The 27,997-nt window shown below is 48.5% G+C and overlaps 1 long non-coding RNA gene across 2 annotated transcripts; it reads left to right on the forward strand.

Annotated features, from left to right (window-relative positions):
* Window positions 1–320: 320 nt before the first annotated feature.
* LOC308485689 lies at window positions 321–27,977 on the forward strand. Of its 2 annotated transcripts, none has more exons than XR_013990674.1 (3): window positions 321–484; window positions 3,867–3,942; window positions 27,752–27,977. It is a non-coding gene; the product is annotated as an uncharacterized lncRNA (long non-coding RNA). The 2 variants fall into 2 exon arrangements; XR_013990675.1 differs by having other exon boundaries at window positions 27,749–27,975.
* The last annotated feature ends 20 nt before the right edge of the window (window positions 27,978–27,997 follow it).

Below are 27,997 nucleotides of genomic sequence, written 5' to 3' on the forward strand. Positions count from 1 at the left end.
TCCTCTTGCCTCTCCTCCGGTGGCACCTCCTTCCGGGTACCCCCTGCTCTTGCCCAACATGGCGGCAGCACAGCCTCTTCCGCCCTTCCCCCACCCCTTCCTGTCCTCTCGCCTCTCCTCCGGTGGCACCTCCTTCCGGTACCCCCCTGCCCTCGCCCAACATGGCGGCAGCACAGCCTCTTCCGCCCATTTCCCTCCCCTTCCTGTCCTCTCGCCTCTCCTCCGGTGGCACCTCCTTCCGGTACCCCTGCCCTCGCCCAACATGGCGGCAGCACAGCCTCTTCCGCCCTTCCGAGCTAGGCGTGCAGAAAAAGGTGAAACTGCCATGAAAAGGAGAGGAGGAGTGTGTGAGTGAGTGAGTGAGAGTGAGACAGGGAGCATCCTAGTAGAGATGGAAGGGGAACCCAAGGGTCATCTAGTCCAACCCTCTGCAAAGAAGCTCAGAGCTACAATTCCCAGGTCTTCTTTGGGAATTCTATGGGAAGTAAGAGTTTACATATTCATGAGCATTCACTTAGAGTGCGCTCATGTTTTTACCTTTTATTGAAAGCGGTCACAAGTGACTTGGGTGGAGTATAAATAATAAAATTATATTGCTCCTGCTGCTGTTCTCTTAGCCTAACTCAAATCCAACCCAATACCAAACCTTAATCCTAATGCTCACCCTAACTCAAACCTAATCCTCACTCTAACCCTAACCTTAACCCAAACCTAAGCCTCAGTCTAAACGTAAACCTAATTTAACCCTAACCCTAAGTAATAAAATTATATTTCCTCTGCTGCTGTTCTTCTCTTACCGTAACTCAACCCCAACTCTAACTCCTAATCCTAATCCAACTCAAACCCAGCTCTCACTGTAACCCTAACCTTTACCCAAACCTAATCCTAAACGCTTTGCTTCTTTTTGTGGTGTTTTGTGTTATTGCTTCATTTCGTAGGTTATGAGGCTTTCTTTGTTTCTTGTGGTGTTGCTTCATTTAGCAGTTTTTTAATTGGCTTTTGTGTTTCTTTTGGTATTGCATCATCTTCATAGGTTGTTTGGATTTCTGATTAATTTGCTTTGGATTTCTGGTAGCTCTGCTTCTTTATGATTTGTTTCTGTGTTTCTGGTGTTTTGGCTTGGTTATGTCATAAAATTGAAGAAATACCACCAGAAGCACAAAAACCAAGAAATATTCCCCAAATGAGGCAAAACCAGGAGACATGAAAACCAAGCCAAATCAATGGAAAAGAAACAATCTCACCCAAAACCGCAGAACCATTCAAAGTAAAAGAAGCAAAACAATTAAATGCAAAAAAACAAGCAAAACCACCCCAAATTAAACAAATCAGCAGAAAACAAAAAAGAAGCAGTAAAGCCACCAATTACAAAGCAATGCCACAAGAAACTGGAAACCAGTTTTTAAAAAGCAAAACCAGAAACTCAACAAGCATGCAATTTATGGGAGTCCAAAAGCACTTCAAGCAACAGAAATTAACCAACATAGCATACTAGTTTTCACATAGTCTTGGGTTTCTGGTGAATGTGCTTCGTTTGCAGCTGGCTTCATTTCTTTTCCATTGGTTTAGCTTGTTTTTTGGACTTTTGCCTTATTGCTTCTTTTGAGAAGTTTTCTTGTTTTTGCATTCTGGTGGTAATACTTTTGAATGCTTTGGGGGTTTCTGGTGAATCTGCTTTGTTTGGGATTGGTTGGCTTCTTTGTCAGTTTCCATTGATGTTGCTTTTACATGGTTCTTCTGCTTCTTTTCAGTAGGTTTTTGTGTTTTTAGTGGTTGACTTCATTGTTGGAATGGTCATTAGACATTTCTGGTGGTTTTCCTTCATTTCTGGTGGTTTTCCTTTTTTTCTTGGGATTATCAGATCTCATACAAATTAATATTCTCAAAGGTGCAAAACCCAAAAAACCTAGAAATGAAGCAAACTCACCATAAATCCAGCACCCAATCTGTTATGTACTAACCTTGGACCCTAGAATGCAACAACTGATTGGTCTTTTCCTGCAGGCCAATCAGGCTCCAAGAGGGAAGCAGAGTTAGCCAGTCAGACGGGACTCATTGTGTAAATAATGTATATAAAAGCTTGAGGTTGGGGGGGGGGGGCAATAAAGAGCATGAAATACATACAAGACTCTGAGTATATTTCACAATCGTAATTTATATAAAAGAATCTATGAAATGAAAACCACAGAAAAAATTCAACATAATCCCCAAAACAAACCAGAAACAACAGAAACAAACCACATCCACCGAAGATGAGAAAACCAATTGAATAGAACCACAAGAAACCCACGCAGTAAACATCTCAGGGAAAGGCGAAATCACCCCCACACCATGCAAAACTAAGGTTTAACTGGCTTTGGGGTTTCTGCGCAATTTACCTTTTCCCTCTTGTTGGGGGTTTCTGGTGGTATTTCTTCTGCTTCTCACATTTCTGCTTCTTTTCAATTGGTTTTGGGATTCTGGTGAATTTGGATATGATTTGATTGAAGTCTCTGTCTGGCAATTTTCCTTTTTCATGAAATCCTTCCTTGTTGGGTTTCTGGTATCTCACTTTTGGTTTTCACATTTCTCTTAGTTTTGCTACGTTTCAGGTAGTTTGCTTATTTTTTGGAATTATCCAGTCTCATAAAAATGAAGCAATATCATTAGAAGCTTAAAAAGCATGAAAAAACCCCCAGGCACTAACCCTAACCCTGAACATCCACCTATCCCCTGCCCTAACCCTGATATTCTGGTCATCCATCTTGGGGATAACAATCTGGTGAGGTAAATTCAGTTGAGATCACTAAATATCTCCATCAGCTGTGCTTCCTCATCCCTGAGCTTATCATAGTTTGGTTTGGAATGTTGTAGAGGTGCTTATGGAGTGGGGGCAGCCTTCCTAAGAAGGTGGATGGGCAAGACATAAAGCTAATCATTCTACAACGACGTTTGTGTTTGAAAATGTGGCTGCTTATATCCCTCATGGCAGAATTATGTTCTGTGCCCCACAGTTGTATAGACCTGGTGGTATGCATCTTTCTGATTTGGGTTGTGACATGATTCTTAAGGATCTGCAAAGAGCTCTGTTTGAGCACTTGTGTGTTTGTGGGTGGAGGTGAACAAGCACACCTGCCCAGACTTAATTTGATTTGGTTACATTGGTCGAATCTGACTAGTTTTGCCGATCCTCAAGTTGTTATATTTAATAAATACAACCTATTTATCCACTTTTGGTTGTCTTGACTCTTCCTCCTGATGTGCTAGGAACCACTCCGTTTGGGGGGCACTGCAAAACATGCGGTTTTTACTGCAAACATTTTGCCAGACTTTGGCCTTGATTTGGAGTGAATCAGACGATGTTGGGTTTTGGGGTGACCTTATGACCCCTGTCAGTTACTTGGTTTGTCGGGCAAAATGCTACAAAAATGCTACAATGTCTGGCAAAATGCTACAAAACTTTTGCCAGACTTTGGCACCAGTTTGGAGTGAATCGGACAATGTTGGGTTTTGGATATTAATTATGAACCCCGGTTTGATGTATCAATTACTCTGTTTATGGGGTGTTACAAAATGTGGGGGTTTTGCTGCAAAACTTTTGCCAAACATCAGTTTTGATGGGATCCCAGATTTGGGGGTTTGTAGTTAAATGAAGCATTCTTTCAGTGCTTCTCGGGAAATGTGCAGTTTCTGTCAGATCAAACTAATACTACTGGATAACATTATATGGTTGTTGATTATCAGACAGTTCTCCCATTTATCAAGGAAAACGTCTGTTATGGGTGGCTTTTGCTTGGTGTGTGTGACTGTTGACAGACAGATTTGAAAAGGAACACAGCTTCCTCTGTATGTCTCACAGTAACTTACTGGCCTTTTTGATTATGCAGTCGGCTCACCCAACACTTCCAGCTGGATTCCGAGGACAGGAAATGATTCTGCTAAAGGCTTTCTGTGAATATACCGGTAATTCCAGTTGATTTGTTTTAATGGTCACATAAAGGCACTTTCTTTGGTTATAAAATGATGTTGTGAGTCTTATATCTGAGCAGTCAATAAACTCCCTCCCCCACAGAAACGCTTGTCTTACTTCTTCTTCTTCTTGGCATCCATACTTACATGTTTGTTTAAAGAAAGACTAACCCCACCCCGAACCCCACCTCCAGCTTTCATCTTATTATTCTAGTGACTAGTCAGTGTTCATAGCAACAGTTGCTTTTGTTACTAGACAAACTGCCCTGAAAGACAGTTACTGTCAGGGCTGCCTCAAGTCTCAGCTCACAAAAGACCAACACCTATCTTTTCTTATATACAAAAGTGTTTATTGCAGTTCATTGTTTGCTTCAGATCCGAGGCGCGCAGCCCTACGTCTGCTAGGCTTAGACCGCTGAAGTCCCCTCTGAATCCGTCCCTCCCCTGCACCAGTTTAAGAGGCTTGCGCTGCTCCACCTCTTTCTCTCTTTCCTTTTCCGCAGGGTCTTTCTGCCCGCTGGGGTTTCGCCCCTCCTGGATTCCTCCGACGCGGAATCTGACTGCTCTTGCCCCCTCCTGCGGGCTTTGGGACCTGGCCCCTCCTCCGGGCTCCCTGTACTTCCGCGCGCCTCTACATTTGAACTTGGCGCGCACGCCCAACCTCTAACTTTCCTTTTGACAGCTACGCTACTCCCTTCACTACTCCCCTCCCCTTCCGGGAGGGTGGCTTGCTCCGACCTCCCTCCTTTTTCTACTGCCGGAGCCGCCTCCCCTGATACACTGGAACCTCCACCCCCTTCGCTGCACTCTGGCGGGGAGGCTGGTCCTGACGCCCAGCTGCCACTTTGGGATCCCCCGCTGGCCCCCTGCTCCTGACACGTCCCCCCTGGGGCTCCCCTGGCCTTGACCACCGGTGCCCCCTTCTGGGAATCCTCTGATTCGCTGGAAAGACTCATGGAATCTCTTGAGTCATTGTCATCCTCTTCCTCGCTGTCCTGGGATTCATCCCCATCGCTCTCCATCTCCTGCCTACCCTGTGCCTCTGTCCCTGAACCCCTGACATCCATCCCCCCCTCGAAGCCCCCCCTTCCCCCCTCCCGCTGCTCGGGCGCAGGTTCCGGGAGCTCCGTTGTAGCGGGGGTAGATGCTGGATACAGTTCATTGACGTCGATCTCCTCTGCTTCCAGTTCAGTGTATGCGTGCTCGAAACCGGGGTCCTCCCCCAACACATCCAAACCCTTCCCTCCCCCTGTTACTTCAGGCGATGCTGCTTGCCAAGGTCCCCTTCGCCACCCCACTTCTGGTTGATCGTCCCACCAATAAGAGCGGTCCGTGTCCACCCCCGAGCATGATCCCCTTGGAGGGCTCGATTCCGGCGTGGTCTCCTCTGCGGAGGAGAACCCCCGGAAGGTGCTGCCTGAAAGTGTGGGCGTAAAAAGCCAGTCGTCGAAATACTCCGCTGGCATGGGCCTGTGTGGGAAGAGTGCATGGAACTCGTCTTTAAGAAGAGGTTCCTCCAGAGCATAATCTGGCACCCAACTGTTGGCGCTGGCCGGGGTACCTTCCCTGGCGAGGAGGTATTCCACTCCCTCCTCCCCCCATCTCGAGTCCAGAATTTCCGTGACCTCGTTGAGTGTCGGGGTCCTCGGTGACTCCCCCCCCCTGGTGACTCTCTACGTGGGTCTGGTGCCGTCCCTGGCTCCTGAAATCTGTGTGGGGCCTTGTAGGGTGTAAGCACCGACCTATGAAAGACCGGGTGCATTCGGGAACCTTCTGGGAGGGTCAACCGAAAAGCTACGGGATTGATCCTGCCCTCAACTTGGTATGGCCCTAGCTGTTTGTGTCCCAGCTTCTTCTTAGCTAACGACTTGGCCGGCACCGCCTGGGCTGCTAACCATACCCAGTCCCCCACCTGGATGTCTTCTCCTGCCCTCCTGTGCCTGTCTGCCTGCACTTTGTAGGCGTGTTTAGCTAGTTCCAAGTGCCGTCGTAGCTCCTCGTGGACCTCCTGCAATTCTGCTGCTAAATGCTCAGCTCCCTGCGACTCCCCCTGCGTCATTGTCTCCAACGCCGGGAAGGTTCTGGGATGTCGCCCATTGTTGGCGAAGAACGGTGTCACCCCCGTTGACGCGTGCTTCGTGTTGTTGTAGGCAAACTCGGCCATCGGTAAGTAGTCCACCCAAGTTGCAGGCTTTTGATTGGTGTAACATCGCAGGTACTGCTGCATGATGGCGTTGACCCTTTCCGCTTGGCCGTTGGTTTGCGGGTGTCTCGCCGACGCTAAGTGGATCTTGACATTCAGGATGCCCAGGAGCTTCTGCCAGAAACTGGAAATGAATTGGCGACCCCGGTCGGACAGGATGGACCGCGGTAAGCCGTGCACCCGGAACACGTGGTCTATGAACAGCTTGGCGGTCTGTTCCGCTGTTGCCACCTTCGCGCAAGGAATGAAGTGCGCCATCTTGGTGAACAGATCTACAACCACAAGCACCGCCGTCTTGCCCCGCGAACTGGGCAGATCAGTAACAAAGTCCAGCGCCACCCTTTCCCACGGCTGTAGTGGCGTCTCCAGCGGTTCCAGCAATCCCGCTGGCTTCTTGTGCACTGGCTTGGACCTCTGACAAGTGTCACACCTGGCGACGTAATCCGCGACCTCTCCCCGCATCTGGGGCCACCAAAAGTCTCTGGCTACTAAGTCCGCCGTCTTTTCTTTGCCGAAGTGACCCGCGCTGGGTGCGTCGTGTAACTGCTGTAAAACCTTCGCGCGGAGATCGTCTCCCGGCACGTAGAGAGCACCTTTGCGGGTCAGCAGGCCGTCGCGTATCTGGAATTCGCCGTCCTTTGCCGTCCCTCTTCGCACCTCCTCCATCTTGGATTGTGCAAACGGATCCGTCTGTAGCGCGCGTCGTACCGCGTCAAGGTCCACGGCGGCGGAAGCGCACGCCCACGCTTGCGGTGTGAAAATGTGCCTGGCTGCCACTGGTGCCGCTTCCTCGAGGTACTGCGGTTTCCTGGAGAGCGCATCCGCTATGACGTTGTTGTCTCCCGGGATATACTCTATCCGGAAATCGAAATCCGCAAAGAACTCCGCCCATCTCATGTGCCTCTGGCTCTGGAGCTTCGCCGTGCGCCAATACTCTAGGTTCTTGTGGTCCGTGCGGACCTGCACGGTGTGCTTGGCTCCGATGAGGAAGTGCCGCCACGCCTTGAAAGCCGCGTGGATGGCCAACAACTCCCTGTCCCAGATGGTGTAGTTCTGTTCCGACTTGCTGAGCTTCCGGGAATAGAAAGCGCAGGGCCTCCAGTTCCCTTGCGGATCTTCCTGCAAGAGGACGGCCCCCACTGCTCTGTCAGATGCGTCAGTCTCAACCCGCATGGGCCTGCCGGGATTCACGTGTAGCAGCTGGTCTTCGGACGCGAAGAGACTCTTAAGTCTCCTGAAGGACTGCTCCGCCTGGTCCGTCCAGGTGAACTTTTTCTTCTTGGAACTGAGGGTATCCATGATAGCTGCCGTCTCTTTCGCGAAACCCCTGATGAACTTGCGGTAAAAGTTGGCGAAACCGACGAACCTCTGGACCTCCTTCCGATTGCGCGGGCTATTCCAGTCCAACACCGCGCGGACTTTGGCGCTGTCCATGGCTAGTCCCTTGTCGGACAGCCGGTAGCCCAGGAAATCCACCTCCGTCACGTCAAACTGGCACTTCTCCAGTTTGGCGTAGAGTCTGTGCTCCCGTAGCCTCTGCAGGACCTCCTTTACGTCTCTCTCGTGAGTCTCCTGCGATTCTGAGAAGATCAGAATGTCGTCGAGGAAGCATACACACTTCTTGTAGAGGAGTCCTGCTAGCACGTGGTGCATGAATGCTTGGAAACAGTGGGAGCCATTTTGGAGACCAAACGGCATAACTCTGTATTCATAGGTGCCCAGCGGCGTGAACATGGCCGTCTTCCACTCGTCACCTTCCCTCATGCGTATTAGATTGTATGCTCCGCGTAGATACAACTTGGTAAAGATCCTCCCCTTCCTCACCGTCGCGAGCAGGTCGTCAATCTTGGGCATGGGGAAGGCCTTGGGCTTTGTCATCGAGTTGATGGCCCTATAGTCCACAATGAGCTTTTTTTGGGGCGTGTCCTTCTTCTTCACGAAAAACACAGGACTGCCCCCCACGGCCTTGGATTCTTGGATGAATCCCCGCTTCAAATTGTGATCTATGAACTCCCTGAGTTCCTGCATCTCATCTTCAGACATGGAATACAGCTTCGCAGTCGGCAGCGTCGCCCCTGGTAAGAGGTCAATTGCACAGTCGTAGGGCCGGTGGGGTGGTAATTGGTCAGCTTCCTTTTCGCAGAAGACCTCCAAAAACCCCTTGTACTTGTGGGGCACTGCCTGCACCATGCCTAGATGCAACTGTTGCCCTTCCTCCTGGCCCTCCTCCTCCTGGCCGGTCTGGATGCAATGTTGTGCGCAGTAGGACGAGCCAAAGGTGAGCTGCCGCTGGTACCACGCTAATGATGGGCTGTGTCTATCCAGCCAACTCATGCCTAACACTATAGGCGTGTCTGACAGTTGGGTGACATTGAAACTGATGACCTCGCGATGATTCCCAATTTTCAGCAGCATGGGTGGCGTCTGTTGTACCACTTGCCCACCCAGCAACTTTCTGCCATCTACCGTGACGACGTTCAGAGGCAGCGTGGCTGGTAGTAGCGCTATGCGATGCTGCTTGATGAACTGCATCCCCACGAAGTCTGCGTTGCTCCCTGAGTCAATCGTAATGGGGACTTCCAGGGTGAGTCCATTAGGTAGCTGGAGAGTAGCAGTGAGCTGCACCACTGGCTTGGGTGGTAAGGGGTCTGTAGGCTGCAAAAGCGCTGGGGACTGCTTCACTGACTTGCCTGGCGGAGCCCCAGCATCTCTGCTTCCAGCCAGGCATTCTCGTTTCCCTGAAACTGTTCTCCTTGGAACGCTTCCCCTGTTACTGTTGCTAAGGCTGCAGTGTGCTTCTGAAGCCTCTGGGGACACTCTTTAGCCATGTGCTGTGCACTGTCACAGATGTAACACTTCCTGGTCCCTCTAGGAGGCTTCGCCTTGACTGCTCCGGACGCTGAGGCTCCGGCAGCTGACTGAGCCTTTGCACCACCCAGCTCCATTGGTTCCTCCCCTCCCTTCAGCATAGGCGAGGGATTTGTACGTCCCAGGTCCCTGGGAAGAAGAAAAGGAGGCGCTCTAGCTGGTGGGCGGACGTGACGCCCCTCCCCACTGTGCCAAGGGCGTTCTTCGTGGCGCACCCCTATCGTGAGTGCCCTCTGCACGACGTCTGCTAGGGTTTGAGGTCTGTCTCCCCTAGCCAGCTCATCTTTTACTGAGCCATGAAGCCCCTCCCAGAACAAGTCTCTCACTGCCAGGGAGTCCTTTTCCCAGCCCAGCACATTCAGCAATGCAAAAAAGCGAGAATGGTACTGACGCACTGTAGCCTTGCCCTGCCGCAATCCATGCATCTCCTGGCGCGCCACATCAACGTCAACGGTAGATTGGAAGCAAGCGTCCATGGCTTTGATAAATTCGTCAGAGTCCCTGCGGGCAAGACCATCTTCGCGCCACAAATTGCGTAACCAGGTTCTAGCTTCCCCATGCAAATGGGACACAATAAAGCCTACTTTCTCCTCCTCATCTTTGAAGTCTTTTCGAAGCAAATGCAGCGCGTATAGGACGTCTGCTCTGAAATTGGGATAATGCTTCAGGTTCCCATCGAAGTGGGCTACTAAATTGCCCCCCCTCCGTCCGAGACCGATTCCCTCTGATCTGGACCCCGGGAACCCCTGTTTGCACGCCTGATCCCACCTGGCTTGCAGATCCTGGCATCGCACTTCTGCTTCGGCAACTGTCTTCTGAGAGACCCGTACTGCAACGGAGAGTTCAGCAACTGCGTTTTGCAGGGTCGTTATCTGCTCCTCAGTAGTCATGTCTGCCAAACTTCGTGAGCTTTGCAAAAAAATTTTTTTTGCAGTTTAGGAGAGGGGACTTACTGTCAGGGCTGCCTCAAGTCTCAGCTCACAAAAGACCAACGCCTATCTTTTCTTATATACAAAAGTGTTTATTGCAGTTCATTGTTTGCTTCAGATCCGAGGCGCGCAGCCCTACGTCTGCTAGGCTTAGACCGCTGAAGTCCCCTCTGAATCCGTCCCTCCCCTGCACCAGTTTAAGAGGCTTGCGCTGCTCCACCTCTTTCTCTCTTTCCTTTTCCGCAGGGTCTTTCTGCCCGCTGGGGTTTCGCCCCTCCTGGATTCCTCCGACGCGGAATCTGACTGCTCTTGCCCCCTCCTGCGGGCTTTGGGACCTGGCCCCTCCTCCGGGCTCCCTGTACTTCCGCGCGCCTCTATATTTGAACTTGGCGCACGCGCCCAACCTCTAACTTTCCTTTTGACAGCTACGCTACTCCCTTCACTACTCCCCTCCCCTTCCGGGAGGGTGGCTTGCTCCGACCTCCCTCCTTTCTCTACTGCCGGAGCCGCCTCCCCTGATACACTGGAACCTCCACCCCCTTCGCTGCACTCTGGCGGGGAGGCTGGTCCTGACGCCCAGCTGCCACTTTGGGATCCCCCGCTGGCCCCCTGCTCCTGACAAGTCCCCCCTGGGGCTCCCCTGGCCTTGACCACCGGCGCCCCCTTCTGGGAATCCTCTGATTCGCTGGAAAGACTCATGGAATCTCTAGAGTCATTGTCATCCTCTTCCTCGCTGTCCTGGGATTCATCCCCATCGCTCTCCATCTCCTGCCTACCCTGTGCCTCTGTCCCTGAACCCCTGACAGTTACTATGAACTACATGTGTCTTCTTGATATATAAAGTTGTTGCTAGTTTCTGCAAAACACTTCTTTCAACAATCTTTCAACAAGAAATAAATGAATAGGAGGCTGCTCTAAGGAAGAAGTGTGATTACATCTGGAATATCAGACTCTCTGTATTTTTGTTTATTTACTTGATTTAGGGGTGGCTGCTTCACCCCCTGGCTACGCCCATGTCCCCAACTAACTGAGCTTCTTGGGATCATCCTGTCATGCTGTGAGCTACTACATTATCCTGCACTTTACAGAACCTTCCTTAGAGAATAAAAAACTGAGGCAAATTTCCAGTCTAAACAGGCTACACAAAAAGAAACTGCAGCGATTCTTTATGTATGACTTGTGCTTGAGCGCCTGATATCTCAGAAAATCAACATCAGTGTTGGGGTGGGTGGGTCAGGGCATTTCCAAAATGTTATGATAGATGGAACCATGGGTGTAGCCAAGGGGGGGGCAAATAAATAAAAATAAATAAAAATACATAGCTAACTGACGTTCTGCACCCCCTAACAAAAGGCCTGCCCCCACTAACAAAAATCCTGGCTATGCCCATGGATGGAGCCAACTACAGTAATTCTGGTTTTGTCCCCACCCAGAAGTGTAGCATGTGTGGGCTGTTGGGGGCACAAATGTGGTCCCGTGGGCCCTGGGCACAATTGTGTCAGGGGGCACAAACAGGTAACCCCACAGCAGGCTCCCTCATTGGTGCCTGGCTCCGTGTGAGAAGGAGCTGACCTAAGCTGCTGTGCTTCTGCTGGTCACAATTTCACCCAAAATCTGACGTTCTGCATTTCACTCAAAAATGCTGCCAAACTGTTGCAAATGCTCCCCTGAAAGGTTTTTCGGTGGAAACAACAGGGTTTTTATCATCGGAAAAACCCTCGACGTCTTAACTTGCGGAAAAATAATTTTTTTTAAATAATCCCTAACCCCAACCCCAACCCCTAAACCCTAACCCTAACCCTAAACCCTAACCCTAACCCTAATCCTAATCCTAATCCTAATCCTAATCCTAATCCTAATCCTAATCCTAACCCAATCAAAGCTTATTCGTCTTCTTTCTATGCATATGGCAGCAAAAACAACCATTTTTCCTGTGTTTCGGATTATTTCACTTCACTTTGTGATTTTTGGGTGCATAAAGAACCTGAAACCTGGTGAAAATATCCAATAAAAGCTTATTCGTCTTCTTTTTATCCATATTGAACTAAAAGAATTCTATTTTGCTTTATTTGACATTACATGACTTCGTTTGTGACTTTTGGTTGACTATGCATCCACACCCACAAAATAGAAAAAAAGATAAATACGCCCAAACAAAGCTTATTCATCTTCTTTCTCCGCAAGCTGACAAAAAAACGTTTTTATCTACTTGCACTTTGATGTGCTTTCGAACTGCTAGGTTGGCAGGAGCTGGGACCATGCAACCGGAGCTCACCCCATCGCAGGGATTCGAACCCCCCAACCTTCTGATCGGCAAGCCCTAGGCTCTGTGGTTTAACCCACAGCGCCTCCCGCGTCCCCTTTCTTTTTTTAAAAATTACTTTTTTATTCAAAATTAAAACAAAACGTATTATCCAGAAACATATCATCCTTATTTCCCCCTTTTTTCCTCCCTCCCTCCCTCCCCCCCTCCCCCCACAGGACCCACCCACCCCCACCCTTCGACTCCCCTCAGTTCCAGTCTTTGATTTCTCTAAAAATGTTGTTTTTTGCATGTTACACAGTTGTATTTATCCTCAAACTGTTTAAGTAATAATTATCAATAAGAAGTTTGTGAATGTTTATTCAACCAGCCAAGGAGTCCAGTTCGCTTTGTTGTGTCTTCAAATACTTTGTAAAGGGTTTCCATTCATCTTTAAAGTCACAGTTATCCTTGTGCCGTAGCTTGTATGCCAGTTTTGCCAGTTCTGCATAGTCCATCAATTTTTTTGCCATGATCCTTTAGTTGGGGTTTCTTCAGTCTTCCTTCTTTGTGCTATTAAAACTCTCGCGGCCGTTGTCGCATACATGAAGATGTTTTTCAGCTTTTTTGGCAGATCTTTCCCTACAATCCCTAATAAAAATGCTTCAGGTTTTTAAACAAATGTTAAATGGAACATTTTCTTCAATTCGTTATATATCATTTCCCAAATTTTTTTAATTACCTTACAATCCCACCACATATGATAAAATGTCCTCTCCATTTCTTTACACTTCCAATGTAGATTTGAACTAGTTTTGTACATTTCCCCTAACTGCACTGGTGTTATATACCATCTGTACATCATCTTCATGTAATTCTCCTTCAGTAGGGAACAATCTGTAAATTTTAAATCAGTTTTCCATAATTTTTCCCAGTCTTCCATCATAATGTTGTGACCTACATCTTGGGCCCATTTAATCATAACTGATTTTACCTCTTAATCTTTCGTCTCCCATTCTAATAGTATGCTGTATACGGCCTTCAGTAATTTCACTTTCCCTTCAATCACTTCCGTTTGAAACCTAGATCTTGTATAACTAAATCCTTTCTTGCTGTCTTCTTTATGTGTTTCATATAGTTGTCGATAATGCAACTGTCAGGGGTTCAGGGACAGAGGCACAGGGTAGGCAGGAGATGGAGAGCGATGGGGATGAATCCCAGGACAGCGAGGAAGAGGATGACAATGGCTCAAGAGATTCCATGAGTCTTTCCAGCGAATCAGAGGATTCCCAGAAGGGGGCGCCGGTGGTCAAGGCCAGGGGAGCCCCAGGGGGGACGTGTCAGGAGCAGGGGGCCAGCGGGGGATCCCAAAGTGGCAGCTGGGCGTCAGGACCAGCCTCCCCGCCAGAGTGCAGTGAAGGGGGTGGAGGTTCCAGTGTATCAGGGGAGGCGGCTCCGGCAGTAGAGAAAGGAGGGAGGTCGGAGCAAGCAACCCTCCCGGAAGGGGAGGGGAGTAGTGAAGGGAGTAGCATAGCTGTCAAAAGGAAAGTTAGAGGTTGGGCGCGCGCGCCAAGTTCAAATGTAGAGGCGCGCGGAAGTACAGGGAGCCCGGAGGAGGGGCCAGGTCCCAAAGCCCGCAGGAGGGGGCAAGAGCAGTCAGATTCCGCGTCGGAGGAATCCAGGAGGGGCGAAACCCCAGCGGGCAGAAAGACCCTGCGGAAAAGGAAAGAGAGAAAGAGGTGGAGCAGCGCAAGCCTCTTAAACTGGTGCAGAGGAGGGACGGATTCAGAAGGGACTTCAGCGGTCTAAGCCTAGCAGACGTAGGGCTGCGCGCCTCGGATCTGAAGCAAACAATGAACTGCAATAAACACTTTTGTATATAAGAAAAGAAAGGCGTTGGTCTTTTGTGAGCTGAGACTTGAGGCAGCCCTGACAGCAACCAACTCTGAAAGTGGTCTTTGATCTCATCATAATCTCTTAATTTCCATTTTCCATCATGTTCCTTTAATAAATCAACATATGTGAGTCATTTTCCTTTCTTTCCAAGTGGTTTGAGCAGTAATGCTTCATGTGGTGAAAGTCTTTTGTTTCAATAAGTCTTTGTATCTCTCCCATACTCTCATTAGTGATTTCCTGATTATATGGTTGTAAAAACTTCTATGAACCTTCACTTTCCCGTACCATAAGTATGTGTGCCAGCCGAATCTGTTGTCATGTCCTTCCAGTTCTAATGCCTCTTGCTTAATCCAATCTCATCCAGTCCCTGATCCATACCAAACAAACAGATTCATAATACAATTTAAGGTCTGGGAGGGCAAACCCGCCTCTATCTTTTATGTCTGTAAGTATTTTATGTTTTATCCTTTGCCTTTTGCCCCCCCCAGATAGATTTTGAAATCTCCTCCTGCCATTTTTTAAAACATTCATCTTTCGGGATGACTGGTATGGGTTGAAAAAGAAATAGCATTTTTTGGGGGGCCGCTAGGGGCACTTTGGAAGATGGCCGACAATACCATCTCTCCGGCTCACACGAGGTAATTAAGAGGCTAATGATGGGAGTAAATTAGCCTCCCCATTTTCCCAGGGGATGGGAAAACGCTGCCTCGTCCGCAGTTGCCAATAAATCACCCCCGAGTTCGAAAGACTTTTGGATCAGCGTGAAAATCCACACAGGACTATAACAATGTTTGCTTCAACTTGCTTGTGGAGATAACTCAGAGGTTATTAAGAAGAAAAATAATAACAACAAGAAGATTTGAAGACGGAGACTTCCGGGCTGGTGCCTCCGGTAATGGCGGAATTCCTCTGATCGGGAGGAATTTGCCCCGTGGGAATCTGGGTCTGGCCGCCACGGCGAAGGCGGAGACCCACAAAAAATCACAGGCGGGAGAAGCCTGTGAGCGTGGGATTCGGCGGGCACCCTTTGCGCCTCCCCTACTCGCGCCTCCCCTACTCGCGGGGAAACCCAGCTTCGGGGGCGACGTGGGGTGAGCGGTGTGGTGCTTTGAATCATCTGCTTCTTCCACGGAGCGAAGCTGCATAGCTGTTGCCAGAGAGCGCTGACTTTTTCCTGTGGACAATTTGACTTTAAAGTAATTACCTGCGAGTAGAGCTGAAGCGGGAGAATTGGATTTTTAAAAGTTTAATTTGGTATTGTAACGGGGAGGCTCAATACAGGAAGTCCGCCTTCCCCTTTTGTAAATAGACTGAAGCAATGAGGCTGCAAGCTGAAGCCTTGGAAAGCCTTTTGTAAAAGACTAAATTTCCATCGGTAAAGAACATTAAACCCCCCCTTGGAGGCAGGAGAAGAGGGGGGGGGAGTTGTGGACTGAGTATGCCTGCAGGAGAGAGCGAAGAGAGCTAAAATACCGCTGCTCTGACCCTGGAAACGGGCTGCTAGCAGGACTGACGTCTTTTGGAATGTTCATTGACAGCGTTTAGAACGTTCATTGACAGCTAGCTAAATAAGAGAAATACATTGTTTCTGCTGTCTCCGGCTGCTTCTAAAAAGGAGTAAAAGTAACTGAAAAACTGAAACTAACTTTGGATTGTTTGAACTGTGTTTAAAAGAGGACATTACTGACTAATATAAATAGAAACTGTTTCCCCCTAGTGGAAGCCTTTGAAACTGGTTGGTTTACAAGAGCTGGGTTGGGGGAATTTCCAGCTGCAAGATAAACTGTGAGACTCTGGGACTGACCTTGAATCTTTTAAGTGTTATGGCAAATGGGAAGGAAGAAACAGACCAGTCAACTGCTGAAAAAACATTAAGGTCTGGGAGGACTTGGCACCAACCCAGGAGAGGCTCAACATCAGGCCCCCCTGCTTCTTCTGCTGCTGCTTCTGTACCAGTATATTCGAAACCAAGAGGAATGTCGACAGAAGAGGCCTTAGCGGTTGCATTAAATAAGATAAATGATTCACTGGAACAGCTTAACAAGAAAGCAGATGTGACAAATGCGAAAGTGGATGTTGCAACCATTAAAATCGACCTAAATACAGAAAGTATAAATAATCTGGGACAAAAGGTGAATACCAATACAGAAACCATCCAGAAATTGATACAGGAATCTACTTTGATATGGCAGACTGCGGAGGAAGCCAGGGAGAAAGCCGTTGCTGCTGAATGTAAAGTAACACAACTGGAGAGAGCGAGAGTCCCAGCCCTACAGAGGCAACTTGATGAACATAAGTTGACGCTTGCTATGATTGAACTTAAAGAAAAACAGATGAATCTGAGGATCAGAGCCCTACCTGAATTGGAGAAGGAAAGTTTGACAGACTTTCTCACACAGGAATTTGCAGACTTTTGGGACTTGGACTTGGGTCAAGAAGAGTTTAGAATTGTGAGGGCCTTCAGACTTGGAAGAGGAGGGAAAAAAGAGAAGAATAGAATAAGAGACTGCTTGATCACCCTTCGAACTAAAGAAGAGAGAGATAGAATCTTGGGTTGGCATTACCAGAAGAACCTAGAAGTACAACAGTCAAGAGTGGAAATTTTTAAAGACGTCCCGAAATATCTTTTGGATCTTAGGCCTAACTACGGAGATATTGTTGCCCTGCTGAGAAGGAACAAAATCATCTTTAGGTGGGAATTCCCCCAAGGTCTATCCTTCAGTTTCAAAGGAAGGAAAATAAAAATAAGATCAGTAGAAGATAAAAGTTTTTGCATAAATACAAAGAAGATCTGCAGAAGGGACTTGGAAAAGAGCCAGGAGCATCGGACAGAAGATCATCAGATAGAGGACTAGAGCAAAAAGCATCGAAGATCACCAAACAGGGGAATATTGGATATATCAGCATTATCCTTTGGATTGGATCTCCCAGTGAACGTGTCACCACTACCACCAACAGAAGAAGAGCAAGCATTGGGTGCAGTTGGAGGAATATCAGTGTAATTACATGATGGCGTTGCAGGTTTTGAGCTGGAATGTGAATGGATTAAATTCCCCAGAAAAAAGGCGGAGAGTCTTTCATTTATTGAAAAAAGAACATTTGGACTTGATTTGTTTACAAGAAACACATGTGATAAGGCTACACAGGAAGATATTGAGTAATAAAAGACTGGGCCAAGAATTTATCTCATCAGATAAAGTTAAAAAAAGAGGAGTGGTCCTTTATGCAAAGGAGAGCCTATCACCGAAATTCATATTCAAAGATGACCAAGGAAGATTTGTTGCAATTGAAATTCAATCACAAGGAGAGAAATTTCTGATTGTAGGTATTTATGCACCAAATGAAGGAAAATTGGAGTTCTTTTAAGAAGCTACACGAGACTCTGATGGATTATATGGACTATAATATGATCTTGATGGGAGATATGAATGGAGTGGTGTCTACAAATATGGACAAGGCACAGAGACAGGTAGTCACCAAAGATGGTAGACTACCAAAAACCTTTTTTGACATGACTGAAAATATGGACTTAGTTGACATTTGGAGAATGAAGAACCCTCTGGGAAGAGAGGGAACCTTCTTCTCTGAGGCTAAAATGACATGGACAAGAATTGACCAAATCTGGGTAACTAGGAGATTGGCTCTGAAGATCAGTAAAGTGGAGATTTGCCCCAAAACTTGTTCCGACCATAATGCTGTGAAGATGGAAATGAAATTGACGCCAACTGGTTCCTTTAGATGGAGGATGAACGGCACTTTGTTCAGGAACGAAGAGGTGACCAAGAAGGCCCAAAAAACTCTAAGAGATTATTTCGAGATAAACATGAATACTACAGTGGAAAAAAGAGTAATTTGGGTTATGAGAGGATTCCTAATACAATTAATTTGGGTTATGAGAGGATTCCTAATACAACAGAATGCAATTAAGAAGAGAACTCAGAATGAAAAAAAGGATAAAATCCTGGGGAAAATAAAGGAAGGAGAGAAGAAATTGAGAGCAAAACCAAAGTCACAGGAGATCCTGAAAGAGATAAAGTTATACCAAGTACAATATACGAAGCTGATGAATCAGGAAATAGAATGGAAGATTAAACAGATGAGGCAAAAGACATTTGAATCGGCAAATAAGTGTGGAAAATTGTTGGCCTGGCAAATGAAAAAAAGACAAAAACTCAATACTATTACGAATTTGGAAGTGGAAGGAAAGAATATACAGAATCCAGTGGAGATCAGGAAGTGTTTTCAGAGGTATTTCAAACAACTTTATACACAGGAGAAGCAGAAAGAAATGGACATTGATCGATTTTTGAAAATAAATGGACTACACAAAATCTCTCAGGAAAAACAGCTAATGTTGAATTACAAAATAACGGATCAGGAGGTGGAAGGGGCCATCCAGAACATGCAATTAGGTGAATCTCCAGGACCAGTTGGTTTGACTTCAAGATATTACAGATCTTTGAAAGAATGGTTAATACAACCATTGAAGGAAGTCTGCAATGAAATATTGGAAGGGAGAAAGGCACCAGAGTCGTGGAAGGAAGCTTACATTACACTTATACCGAAAACAGAGACTGAAAAGACACAGCTCAAGAACTACCGCCCTATATCGCTGCTTAATGTGGATTACAAAATTTTTGCAGATATTTTGGCTAAAAGATTAAAAAAGGTATTAGTAGAAGAAATTCATAAAGACCAAGCGGGCTTCCTCCCGGGCAGACATTTGTCTGACAACATGAGAAATATAATTAATATTCTAGAAAAATTACAAGTGAATATTAATACTAAGGCAGTCTTGATATTTGTGGATGCAGAGAAAGCCTTTGACAACATTTCTTGGAGTTTTATGAAGAAGAATCTACAGGGAATGGGGGTAGGTCAAGGTTTTGAAAATGGTATAGGTGCAATTTATTCAGAACAAAAGGCAAAATTAATTGTGAACAATGTAGTGACAGAAGAGTTTAAGATTGAGAAAGGGACACGACAAGGTTGCCCAATTTCTCCATTGCTTTTTATATCGGTCCTTGAGGTTTTGTTAAATATGATTAAAAAGGACCAAGAGGTTAAAGGTATACAAGTGGGAGCTAAACAGTACAAATTGAAAGCATTTGCTGATGACTTAGTATTGACTTTACAGGAGCCAGAATCTAGTACCAAAAGGGTATTGGAACTGATTCAAGAATTCGGACAGGTAGCAGGTTTTAAGTTGAACAAGATGAAAACTAAGGTTTTAGAGAAAAACTTAACTGTGAATGAGAGAGAGAAGTTTCAGGAGGAGACAGGACTAACATTGGTTAAGAAAATGAAATATTTAGGGGTTAACATGACTGTCAAAAATGTGAATTTATTTAAGGATAATTATGAAAAATGTTGGATTGAAGTGAAAAAGGATTTAGAAATATGGACAAATTTGAAGTTATCATTGTTAGGCCGAATTGCTGTGATAAAAATGAATGTGTTGCCAAGGATGTTGTTTTTGTTTCAAACATTGCAAATTTTGGATAAGATGGATTGTTTCAAGATGTGGCAGAAAGATATTTCCAGATTTGTTTGGCAGGGCAAGAAGCCTCGAATAAAATTTAAGATATTAACTGATGCCAAAGAAAGAGGTGGATTTGCCCTGCCAGATCTTAAACTTTATTATTAATCAGCTGCTTTTTGCTGGCTGAGAGAATGGCTGCTTCTTGAAAACACTGACGTGTTGGATTTAGAAGGTTTCAATAATGTATTTGGCTGGCATGCATATTTGTGGTACGATAAGGTAAAAGCACATAAAGCGTTTAAAAATCATATTGTTAGAAAAGCATTGTTTAATGTTTGGATAAGATATAAGGATATGTTAGAAAAGAAAACCCCAAGATGGTTGTCACCAATGGAAGCGAAGGCACAGAAAAAACTCAATATGGAGGCCAAATGGCCGAAATATTGGGAAATTCTGGATCAAGATGGAGACAGAATAATATTGCAGAGCTTTGAAAAATAGAAAAATAAAGTGCGAGTGTCAGGGGTTCAGAGACAGAGGCACAGGGCAGGCAGGAGATGGAGAGCGATGGGGATGAATCCCAGGACAGCGAGGAAGAGGATGACAATGACTCTAGAGATTCCATGAGTCTTTCCAGCGAATCAGAGGATTCACAGAAGGGGGCGCCAGTGGTCAAGGCCAGGGGAGCCCCAGGGGGGACGTGTCAGGAGCAGGGGGCCAGCGGGGGATCCCAAAGTGGCAGCTGGGCGTCAGGACCAGCCTCCCCGCCAGAGTGCAGCGAAGGGGGTGGAGGTTCCAGTGTATCAGGGGAGGCGGCTCCAGCAGTAGAGAAAGGAGGGAGGTCGGAGCAAGCCACCCTCCCGGAAGGGGAGGGGAGTAGTGAAGGGAGTAGCGTAGCTGTCAAAAGGAAAGTTAGAGGTTGGGCGCACGCGCCAAGTTCAAATGTAGAGGCGCGCGGAAGTACAGGGAGCCCGGAGGAGGGGCCAGGTCCCAAAGCCCGCAGGAGGGGGCAAGAGCAGTCTGATTCTGCGTCGGAGGAATCCAGGAGGGGCGAAACCCCAGCGGGCAGAAAGACCCTGCGGAAAAGGAAAGAGAGAAAGAGGTGGAGTAGCGCAAGCCTCTTAAACTGGTGCAGGGGAGGGACGGATTCAGAGGGGACTTCAGCGGTCTAAGCCTAGCAGACGTAGGGCTGCGCGCCTCGGATCTGAAGCAAACAATGAACTGCAATAAACTCTTTTGTATATAAGAAAAGATAGGCGTTGGTCTTTTGTGAGCTGAGACTTGAGGCAGCCCTGACAGTAAGTCCCCTCTCTCAAAACTGCAAAAATTTTTTTTTTGCAAAGCTCACGAAGTTTGGCAAACATGACTACTGAGGAGCAGATAACGACCCTGCAAAACGCAGTCGCTGAACTCTCCGTTGCAGTACGGGTCTCTCAGAAGACAGTTGCCGAAGCAGAAGCGCGATGCCAGGATCTGCAAGCCAGGTGGGATCAGGCGTGCAAACAGGGGTTCCCGGGGTCCAGATCAGAGGGAATCGGTCTCGGACGGGGGGGGGGCAATTTAGTAGCCCACTTCGATGGGAACCTGAAGCATTATCCCAATTTCAGAGCAGACGTCGTATACGCGCTGCATTTGCTTCAAAAAGACTTCAAAGATGAGGAGGAAAAAGTAGGCTTTATTGTGTCCCATTTGCATGGGGAAGCTAGAACCTGGTTACGCAATTTGTGGGGCGAAGATGGTCTTGCCCACAGGGACTCTGACGAATTTATCAAAGCCATGGACACTTGCTTCCAATCTACCGTTGACGTTGATGTGGCGCGCCAGGAGATGCATGGATTGCGGCAGGGCAAGGCTACAGTGCGTCAGTACCATTCTCGCTTTTTTGCATTGCTGAATGTGCTGGGCTGGGAAAAGGACTCCCTGGCAGTGAGAGACTTGTTCTGGGAGGGGCTTCATGGCTCAGTAAAAGATGAGCTGGCTAGGGGAGACAGACCTCAAACCCTAGCAGACGTCGTGCAGAGGGCACTCACGATAGGGGTGCGCCACGAAGAACGCCCTTGGCACAGTGAGGAGGGGCGTCACGTCCGCCCACCAGCTAGAGCGCCTCCTTTTCTTCCCAGGGACCTGGGACGTACAAATCCCTCGCCTATGCTGAAGGGAGGGGAGGAACCAATGGAGCTGGGTGGTGCAAAGGCTCAGCCAGCTGCCGGAGCCTCAGCGTCCGGAGCAGTCAAGGCGAAGCCTCCTAGAGGGACCAGGAAGTGTTACATCTGTGACAGTGCACAGCACATGGCTAAAGAGTGTCCCCAGAGGCTTCAGAAGCACACTGCAGCCTTAGCAACAGTAACAGGGGAAGTGTTCCAAGGAGAACAGTTTCAGGGAAACGAGAATGCCTGGCTGGAAGCAGAGATGCTGGGGCTCCGCCAGGCAAGTCAGTGAAGCAGTCCCCAGCGCTTTAGCAGCCTACAGACCCCTTACCACCCAAGCCAGTGGTGCAGCTCACTGCTACTCTCCAGCTACCTAATGGACTCACCCTGGAAGTCCCCATTACGATTGACTCAGGGAGCAACGCAGACTTCGTGGGGATGCAGTTCATCAAGCAGCATCGCATAGCGCTACTACCAGCCACGCTGCCTCTGAACGTCGTCACGGTAGATGGCAGGAAGTTGCTGGGTGGGCAAGTGGTACAACAGACGCCACCCATGCTGCTGAAAATTGGGAATCATCGCGAGGTCATCAGTTTCAATGTCACCCAACTGTCAGACACGCCTATAGTGTTAGGCATGAGTTGGCTGGATAGACACAGCCCATCATTAGCGTGGTACCAGCGGCAGCTCACCTTTGGCTCGTCCTACTGCGCACAACATTGCATCCAGACCGGCCAGGAGGAGGAGGGCCAGGAGGAAGGGCAACAGTTGCATCTAGGCATGGTGCAGGCAGTGCCCCACAAGTACAAGGGGTTTTTGGAGGTCTTCTGCGAAAAGGAAGCTGACCAATTACCACCCCACCGGCCCTACGACTGTGCAATTGACCTCTTACCAGGGGCGACGCTGCCGACTGCGAAGCTGTATTCCATGTCTGAAGATGAGATGCAGGAACTCCGGGAGTTCATAGATCACAATTTGCAGCGGGGATTCATCCGAGAATCCAAGGCCGTGGGGGGCAGTCCTGTGTTTTTCGTGAAGAAGGACACGCCCCAAAAAAGGCTCATTGTGGACTATAGGGCCATCAACTCGATGACAAAGCCCAAGGCCTTCCCCATGCCCAAAATTGACGACCTGCTCGCGACGGTGAGGAAGGGGAGGATCTTTACCAAGTTGGATCTACGCGGAGCATACAATCTAATACGCATGAGGGAAGGTGACGAGTGGAAGACGGCCATGTTCATGCCGCTGGGCACCTATGAATACAGAGTTATGCCGTTTGGTCTCCAAAATGGCTCCCACTGTTTCCAAGCATTCATGCACCACGTGCTAGCAGGACTCCTCTACAAGAAGTGCGTATGCTTCCTCGACGACATTCTGATCTTCTCAGAATCGCAGGAGACTCACGAGAGAGACGTAAAGGAGGTCCTGCAGAGGCTACGGGAGCACAGACTCTACGCCAAACTGGAGAAGTGCCAGTTTGACGTGACGGAGGTGGATTTCCTGGGCTACCGGCTGTCCGACAAGGGACTAGCCATGGACAGCGCCAAAGTCCGCGCGGTGTTGGACTGGAATAGCCCGTGCAATCGGAAGGAGGTCCAGAGGTTCGTCGGTTTCGCCAACTTTTACCGCAAGTTCATCAGGGGTTTCGCGAAAGAGACGGCAGCTATCATGGATACCCTCAGTTCCAAGAAGAAAAAGTTCACCTGGACGGACCAGGCGGAGCAGTCCTTCAGGAGACTTAAGAGTCTCTTCGCGTCCGAAGACCAGCTGCTACACGTGAATCCCGGCAGGCCCATGCGGGTTGAGACTGACGCATCTGACAGAGCAGTGGGGGCCGTCCTCTTGCAGGAAGATCCGCAAGGGAACTGGAGGCCCTGCGCTTTCTATTCCCGGAAGCTCAGCAAGTCGGAACAGAACTACACCATCTGGGACAGGGAGTTGTTGGCCATCCACGCGGCTTTCAAGGCGTGGCGGCACTTCCTCATCGGAGCCAAGCACACCGTGCAGGTCCGCACGGACCACAAGAACCTAGAGTATTGGCGCACGGCGAAGCTCCAGAGCCAGAGGCACATGAGATGGGCGGAGTTCTTTGCGGATTTCGATTTCCGGATAGAGTATATCCCGGGAGACAACAACGTCATAGCGGATGCGCTCTCCAGGAAACCGCAGTATCTCGAGGAAGCGGCACCAGTGGCAGCCAGGCACATTTTCGCACCGCAAGCGTGGGCGTGCGCTTCCGCCGCCGTGGACCTGGACGCGGTACGACGCGCGCTACAGACGGATCCGTTCGCACAATCCAAGATGGAGGAGGTGCGAAGAGGGACAGCAAAGGACGGCGAATTCCAGATACGCGACGGCCTGCTGACCCGCAAAGGTGCTCTCTACGTGCCGGGAGACGATCTCCGCGTGAAGGTTTTACAGCAGTTACACGACGCACCCAGCGCGGGTCACTTCGGCAAAGAAAAGACGGCGGACTTAGTAGCCAGAGACTTTTGGTGGCCCCAGATGCGGGGAGAGGTCGCGGATTACGTCGCCAGGTGTGACACTTGTCAGAGGTCCAAGCCAGTGCACAAGAAGCCAGCGGGATTGCTGGAACCGCTGGAGACGCCACTACAGCCGTGGGAAAGGGTGGCGCTGGACTTTGTTACTGATCTGCCCAGTTCGCGGGGCAAGACGGCGGTGCTTGTGGTTGTAGATCTGTTCACCAAGATGGCGCACTTCATTCCTTGCGCGAAGGTGGCAACAGCGGAACAGACCGCCAAGCTGTTCATAGACCACGTGTTCCGGGTGCACGGCTTACCGCGGTCCATCCTGTCCGACCGGGGTCGCCAATTCATTTCCAGTTTCTGGCAGAAGCTCCTGGGCATCCTGAATGTCAAGATCAACTTAGCGTCGGCGAGACACCCGCAAACCAACGGCCAAGCGGAGAGGGTCAACGCCATCATGCAGCAGTACCTGCGATGTTACGCCAATCAAAAGCCTGCAACTTGGGTGGACTACTTACCGATGGCCGAGTTTGCCTACAACAACACGAAGCACGCGTCAACGGGGGTGACACCGTTCTTCGCCAACAATGGGCGACATCCCAGAACCTTCCCGGCATTGGAGACAACGACGCAGGGGGAGTCGCAGGGAGCTGAGCATTTAGCAGCAGAATTGCAGGAGGTCCACGAGGAGCTACGACGGCACTTGGAACTAGCTAAACACGCCTACAAAGTGCAGGCAGACAGGCACAGGAGGGCAGGAGAAGACATCCAGGTGGGGGACTGGGTATGGTTAGCAGCCCAGGCGGTGCCGGCCAAGTCGTTAGCTAAGAAGAAGCTAGGACACAAACAGCTAAGGCCATACCAAGTTGAGGGCAGGATCAATCCCGTAGCTTTTCGGTTGACCCTCCCAGAAGGTTCCCGAATGCACCCGGTCTTTCATAGGTCGGTGCTTACACCCTACAAGGCCCCACACAGATTTCAGGAGCCAGGGACGGCACCAGACCCACGTAGAGAGTCACCGGGGGGGGGAAGTCACCGAGGACCCCGACACTCAACGAGGTCACGGAAATTCTGGACTCGAGATGGGGGGAGGAGGGAGTGGAATACCTCCTCGCCAGGGAAGGTACCCCGGCCAGCGCCAACAGTTGGGTGCCAGATTATGCTCTGGAGGAACCTCTTCTTAAAGACGAGTTCCATGCACTCTTCCCACACAGGCCCATGCCAGAGGAGTATTTTGACGACTGGCTTTTTACGCCCACACTTTCAGGCAGCACCTTCCGGGGGTTCTCCTCCGCAGAGGAGACCACGCCAGAATCGAGCCCTCCAAGGGGATCGTGCTCGGGGGTGGACACGGACCGCTCTTATTGGTGGGACGATCAACCAGAAGTGGGTTGGCAAAGGGGGCCTTGGCAAGCAGCATCGCCTGAAGTAACGGGGAGGGAAGGGTTTGGATGTGTTGGGGGAGGACCCCGGTTTCGAGACGCATACACTGAACTGGAAGCAGAGGAGATCGACGTCGATGAACTGTATCCAGCATCTACCCCCGCTACAACGGAGCTCCCGGAACCTGCGCCCGAGCAGCGGGAGGGGGGAAGGGGGGGCTTCGAGGGGGGGATGGATGTCAGGGGTTCAGGGACAGAGGCACAGGGTAGGCAGGAGATGGAGAGCGATGGGGATGAATCCCAGGACAGCGAGGAAGAGGATGACAATGACTCAAGAGATTCCATGAGTCTTTCCAGCGAATCAGAGGATTCCCAGAAGGGGGCGCCGGTGGTCAAGGCCAGGGGAGCCCCAGGGGGGACGTGTCAGGAGCAGGGGGCAGCGGGGGATCCCAAAGTGGCAGCTGGGCGTCAGGACCAGCCTCCCCACCAGAGTGCAGCAAAGGGGGTGGAGGTTCCAGTGTATCAGGGGAGGCGGCTCCAGCAGTAGAGAAAGGAGGGAGGTCGGAGCAAGCCACCCTCCCGGAAGGGGAGGGGAGTAGTGAAGGGAGTAGCGTAGCTGTCAAAAGGAAAGTTAGAGGTTGGGCGCGCGCGCCAAGTTCAAATGTAGAGGCGCGCGGAAGTACAGGGAGCCCGGAGGAGGGGCCAGGTCCCAAAGCCCGCAGGAGGGGGCAAGAGCAGTCTGATTCCGCGTCGGAGGAATCCAGGAGGGGCGAAACCCCAGCGGGCAGAAAGACCCTGCGGAAAAGGAAAGAGAGAAAGAGGTGGAGCAGCGCAAGCCTCTTAAACTGGTGCAGGGGAGGGACGGATTCAGAGGGGACTTCAGCGGTCTAAGCCTAGCAGACGTAGGGCTGCGCGCCTCGGATCTGAAGCAAACAATGAACTGCAATAAACTCTTTTGTATATAAGAAAAGAAAGGCGTTGGTCTTTTGTGAGCTGAGACTTGAGGCAGCCCTGACAGCGAGATTGGCTCCATTATTACCAAATAATGGAGGCATACAATTTGGACAAAAAAGTTGGTTTCCAGGTGGAAAAATCAAAATTGGAAACAGAATTGTTAGATCCAAAAATTAAGAATTTGTCAAGAATGTATAACTTGCTGTTGAAATGGAACACTCAGGATGAAATGGTGAATCAGCTATGATTAAATGGGCACAAGATGTTGGACATAACATAATGATGGCCGACTGGGAACAGTTATGGACCACAGGTATGAAATTCACGGCATGTAATGCCCTAAGAGAAAATTTAATAAAAATGATTTATAGGTGGTACATGACACCAGTCAAGCTTGCAAAAATTTACCATTTGCCCGACAATAAATGTTGGAAATGTAATGAGACTGAAGGTACATTCTTTCACCTTTGGTGGACATGCCCAAGGATTAAGACATTCTGGGAGATGATTTATAATGAAATGAAAAAGGTATTCAAATATACCTTCCTGAAGAAAGCAGAGGCCTTTCTCCTGGGCATGGTCGGCCAATTGGTGCCAAAGAAGGATAGAACTCTTTTTATGTATGCAACAACAGCAGCAAGAATACTCATCGCGAAGTATTGGAAGACACAAAATTTACCCACCCGGGAAGAATGGCAGATGAAGTTGATGGACTATATGGAACTGGCGGAAATGACTGGCAGAATCCGAGACCAGGGAGAAGAGTCGGTGGAAGAAGACTGGAAAAAGTTTAAAGACTATTTACAGGAATACTGTAAAATTAATGAATGTTAGAAAAATGTTGGAATGAAGTTATATGGCTTTAGTAGAAATGTTATAAGGAATTAAGTATAAATAGATTAATAGAGAATTAAAGGGAAAAATAAGGTTAGAATGTGTTAAGATAATTATAGGATAGAAAACAGAGGAAGATGGAAAGGAATTGCTGAAACAATTAACAGAAGTGGAATACAAAAAGGGAGGTGTGAGGAGGTTGTGGAAATAAGTGAATGAAAGATAAGATATTGAAATTGTTTGATGTGTTTAACTGTTTTCGTTTTGTTTTGTTAGTTTAATGTGTTAGTGTTATGTAGTGTTTTTGTATTGTATTGTATTGTTTTTGTAGTGTTTAAATTGTTGGAAAAGTAATAAATATTTTTTTTTAAAAAAAGAAGATTGGAAGACGGGATTTGTAAAGGATAACAGCAAAGAGACAGAAAGATGGGACATGTGAACATCAAAGCAGCAGAAATATGAGATGATTGGACCCTTTCCTAACTCGAAGCATGGATACCCCCAACAAAAATTTAAAATTCAGCTAAATATTTGGAGTTTATTATGTATTGGTATAATTTGGAATTAATGTGATATGATTGGTTTGTTAATTGGAAATTTAATAAAAATTATTTTAAAAAAAGAAA

Source organism: Podarcis pityusensis (genome assembly GCF_964106645.2).
Source record: "Podarcis pityusensis genome assembly, chromosome: 9".
Lineage (NCBI taxonomy): Eukaryota > Metazoa > Chordata > Lepidosauria > Squamata > Lacertidae > Podarcis > Podarcis pityusensis.